The sequence below is a fragment of the Parasteatoda tepidariorum genome, chromosome 3 (assembly GCF_043381705.1).
Source record: "Parasteatoda tepidariorum isolate YZ-2023 chromosome 3, CAS_Ptep_4.0, whole genome shotgun sequence".
NCBI lineage: Eukaryota > Metazoa > Arthropoda > Arachnida > Araneae > Theridiidae > Parasteatoda > Parasteatoda tepidariorum.
The window spans coordinates 42587453-42593084 of NC_092206.1; positions in this window are offsets into that span (position 1 = coordinate 42587453).

The following is a 5632-nucleotide window of genomic DNA, read 5'->3' on the forward strand; positions in this document are numbered from 1 at the left end:
AATTGAAAAACCCTAATCATTCTTTATTGAACAAAATTCTTTAAGATTAATTGGGGTATTTACGTTATAAAGTTATTGCTAAAATAAATATGCTTTGAGCGTGTTAAACTTTTAATTAATATTTATTATTTAACGAACGAAATTAATTTTTAAAAATATCTGAAATCCTTTCAAGATTATATACAGCTTCAATATTTACAAAGCTGTTGTAAGATGAAAGTAAACATTAATACTTTATGTACAGTTTCTTTGCATTTTTAGTAAAGTTGATGAAAATATAAAAATGTTAGTTTAAGCAACAGGATCTCAGAATAAGTTTTAAGCTAACTTCATGAAAAATAATATGCATTTGTAAAATTTAAAATAAGCATCGTTAATTTTATGAGATTAAATTTTATGGAGTTGGTTTAGTTTTAAATGATTCACGTGATTATATTTCATATGATTATAAGCAAAAAGTATAATTCACAGTCTCGTTAATAAAGTAAAGTTTTTAATTGACAAGCTTTGTTTTCGGAACACATTTAATTTCGTAATTGAAGTTATTAGAGTAGTTTAAAATAATTGTGATATTAAAATCTTCTGAAGCAGTGAATTTCGGTTAAAATAAATGATTTAATATTTATTGGAGTACAAGATGGATAAAAATGATTTATAAAATTGGAATTGACTGCTTAAAATGGTAATTTCATAATTATAAATCTAGAAGTAATTAATTATTATTTAGTGTAACTTTACTGTAAAAATATTAACTATTGTTGAATATTAACTACATTAAATAAACAATTTTAATTTTTCTGTATTATGTTAATATCAATTTTTAAGTACAAGGGCTCAATAATTGGACTTTAAATTTCATTTCAGAGCTAAATAATGTTAATAATATTTTTATTTATTAACATTAAATAAATTCAGATAATTCAGATGCAATTATTAAGAATATGCAATTATGAAGATGCAATTATTAAGATTGAAAAGAATAAATACTCTATATAAGATAACAAAAATACTGATATCATTAAAATGATTCTTTTTCCTGCGAAATTGATGTACATAGTTTTCTGTGTATTCAACATAAGAAAAAAATAAACAAAAAACATTTAAATTAACGTAACTAAAATTCAGATATTTTAATGCTAGCGGTAGGGCTTCGCGCTGTCGCGCCACAGGTCCCTGGTTCAATCCGCGGACCGGGCAAGGTTCATTTAGCCTTTCATCCATTCAGTGGGTCGATAAATGAGTACCAAGCATGCTTGGGAACTAAACACTGGGAGTTCCGCGTTTGGCTGACCATCAGACCGGAACATCTGCTCCTGCACCCCAGAGCCCAAGGTCAAGAAAACTGTGATGGGCACAGTAGGCCTTGGCCCTCTACGGGCTGCCGCGCCACTGAGTTTTGCTAAGTAAATAAATTCTACACTCAGTTAAAGTTACGTACAAATAAGAGACATATTTTTTATCGACAAAAATTTGCAAAATAGTAATCAAAATTCGTTTCCTAATATGAGGCCGATTGGTAGAATAAATTAGAATTGATCAAGCATTTAGGCAAGTTTGTGAAGAATTTTTTTTCTTATTTAAAAAAGCTGTTTTTTTTTTTGTTGAAAAATAACACAGTCTCAAGTCTATTAGTGAGAAATATCTCGTGTATTAGTGTTCTCTTTATTTTTTGATTTATGACTTACTATATTAATTTATGAAAATTGTTACCTATATGAGAATGAATTTTTATTTCAATATATTTCAATGAATTCTCATGCAAATATACTACCTTTTTTTTAAAAAAAAATGATCTTATACCATGAACACATACATAGAATATGCATTAAGTATGTGACATATTATTTTGGGAAAAAACATACCTTTTTTTAAAGCATGATATGCAACTTGAACTCATATAGCATTCTCCTTTTCAAAATTATGAAAAATATCCTATGTTATGTTATGAAAAATATCCTTTTAAATGCGATATTTTTTATTTAATTTGAGAAACATATAATTTATTTTAATTCAATTATTGATCAAAGTGGAAAATTTGTTTTACTTATTTGAAAATATCATTAATTATCATTAAGTAAATGATCATCTTTTTTGAAAAAAATATAAAAAACTATATTCAACAAAGAATATACTGCATAAACATAGAAACATTAGTGTTAACAAACTAAAATTTAAAAAAAAGCACATTTAATATTTATTTTTTTTCAAAATCGGACTGATTTCCTATAAGAAAAAAAAATCTGATAAGCCTTTTGTTCTTAATTTCTTTGAAAATTTTATAAAGTTAAGAATAATTTTTTTTTTAAAAAAAGTTATTTCCAAAGTAAATTATCCAAAGAATAGACAGAGTAAATATAGCGGCACTTTTGATGTCAATCTTCTGAAAAAATAAAATGAAGAAAAAATGCATTTTTCCTTTTCCCCACTAAATATTTTCTTGTTTTATTCAGTTTGCTTCCCATTAGTAAAAAAAAAATAAAAAGCGTATTTTCTTTCTTTTTAAATTTAACATTAACTTCATTTTCTAATCTACGATTCTGTTTGGATTACTTCTTAGCATTACTTTCGAGAGATACTTGAGTATGAACTAGGAAGAACAATACAAGAAACAAATGAAACAAAACAAAATTATGACCACCGAAGCCAACGTCTTCAGGGGGTACCGGCCCCGGTAGCCATTAAAAACAAAACCATTTCTATTTGAGGGAGAAGCAATAGCTTAAAATATCTCCCTCAGTACCCCGATGGTTTTGTATAGAGGTCCAGGAAAAACAAGATACATTCAAAAGAATAAACAAATTACGAAAAGAAAATCAATAAAAATCATCAGAAAATTAAAAACTCACAGTCACAGGTCAAGAATCAACTTCAAAAGCGGAGGAAAAGAAAACACTAAAAACTGAAAAACAACGCCCCCTATAATAATGCGCAGTAGAAGTTTAAAAATGAAATGAAAAGGTCAGAAGAAGGAGATACGTAGATAAATTAATAGAATGCTTAACTGGGGCTGCTCAGTTAAGACTAGAATTGCGCCCTGTTAAAAGAAAAAATATATAAAAACTTAAAAACCATCAATCATTTTTTTAATTAAAATATTAACATTACAAAAATTAAAAGGAAAATCATTTTTACTCAAATTATTTAAAAAATTATCCACAGCTTCTCGAAAACTTTCAACATTATTACAAATTTTCTTGATCCTAACTAATTGCGAAAAAACAAGGTTTTGGATATTTTACTACACAAATTAGTTTTAAAGTTGCAGAAAAAAATAACATTAAAATTAAAGGCTTTTCTTTTATCAAACACACCAATTTTAATAAAATTGTTAACAATATCAATTTTAAAATCTAAATATTCAATATTAAAGCAATTTTCATTAGTTTTTTTCAGGACCAAATCACCAGGATAAATTGTATAAATAAAATTAAAATCGTCACAATTAAACAAAATCAAATCATCAATATATCGGAAAGCATTAAGTACTTTATGTTCAAGAAATTTAGCCTCAAAAAAGTGCAAAAAAATGTTGGCAAAAGCCCCAGAAAAGGAATTACCTTGTGGAATTCCAATAATTTGTTTATAAAAATCTAAACCATTAAAAAGAACATTCTCAAAAAGATTAAACTTGCATAAATCTAACCAGTTAAACCTATCAATTTTTTCATCAAATAAATACTTGTCATAAATACCTTCACAAATCTCAATAATTTTTTCATGTGGTATGCTGGTATACAAATTTTCAAAATCAAAAGTGTTAATGCTGGAAATATCATTACTTTTAATAAAATCCAAAACTTCAACATTACTTTCAATAATAATATTTTTCTCTTTTTTAATTTTAAGCAAAATAATTTTTAAAAAACAAAAAAACCTTTTACTAATATCAGAATTATAACTATTAGTACCACATGCTATAAACCTAAATTTAATCGGATTTTTATGAAATTTAACTATTGGAAATAAATATGGAAATGTAATCCTATTTAATTTAAATTTTAATTTTTTACTAAATGCAATAATTCTTTTTTCAATAACTTTTTTATCTTCTTTTAACTTTAAATAGGTATTATTTGCATTATATTCCCCAATAATCAATTTTTTAAAAAAATATTTACACATAATACAGAAATTATTTGAAGCTTTATCTACAACAGTAACAATGAATTTATCCTTAAGATTTTTAATTTTTCTAGATAAATCATAATCAATAAAAGTACCTTTAGGAAATGAACTAAAACTGGTATTAAATAAATTAAATCTAACCCTTTCAATAATTTTAGCTTTCCACTCAGAAAAACCTTCAACAGGCCAATGATATTTTCTGGAAATTTTTGCAATAAAAAAATCTAGATCTTTTTTAATGGATAAAATAAAATCTTCTTTTTTCATCTTAACTCTGGTTCTAAATTTTGAACCCTTACTTAAAATGCTAATTAGATCCTGATCACCCACAATTTCCAAATTTCCGGTAATAACATGTCCATAATCATTATCAATAAATTTTGAAAAACCCTCCTCATTACAATAACAATCAGATTTAGAAATACAATTAAGATTTCGACTTAAAAAATTATAATTACACACCTTTTTCCTAAGTGTAGAAGAATATTTAAAAGCAGCAGTAACCCTAATTTGTTCTAAAGGAAAGAAATCAGAAAGACCATGAATAATCTGTGGTAACTTAGCATTTTCAAAATTCTTATCATGAAAATTAATCGTACAAAAAACCCTTTCGACTTTAGAAACATTATTAAAAAGCAAATCAGTTTTATTAACACCAATTTTTGATTTAATTAAATCCAAAACTATAAATTTAACAAGTTCAGTATCAAATTTAATTTTAGAACCAAATTTAATAAGGAAATTTTTTAAAATTTTATTTTTAAAACCAAAAATATATTTCCTAATAGTGAAAATATTATTCAAATTAACAGGTAAGTTACAAAAATTCGAAAACTCATCAAACTCAATAAATTTACCCTTACCTTTTCCACCTCCCCTTTTACTTCTAAATTTTGAATCACAAACACCAGGAAAATCAAAAACTTTTAATTTATTATAAATACAAAAATCTTCAGTATTAACAGTACCTTCCCCATTAAATTTACTATTTAATCCATAAGGAAAAAGAGTCTTAAGACTACCAATGTAAATATTTTCTAAATCAAGTCTTTTATCTAAATTTTCCATAAAATCCAAAATAAAAAGAGTAACATTATTAAAATCATGAAATTGAAAATGTAAAATTTCATAATCCGTGGAACAATTACTATTATTAAAATTTTTTATAGCTGATCTGTGGGAATTAATCCGCTTATGAAATTCAAGACCTGTCTGACCAACATAACACAAATTACAACAATTGCACTGAATTAAATAAATAATATTAATACTTTTACAAAAAAATACATTAGAATGACTGTCAATTTGAGAACTATCAGCCAAAGGACAAGTTTTACATTTTTTATTACAACATTTCTTAAACTTTTTAAATTTTTTTATATTTTTAAATTTATTTAAACAAAATATTTGACTTAGTAACTTTTTGTCCGAAGTAATCCCTAAGTCAAGACTAACTTCAGTGCTCCTTGTTTGGGCGCGCGACGAGCCAGGCGCCATAAAATATTTA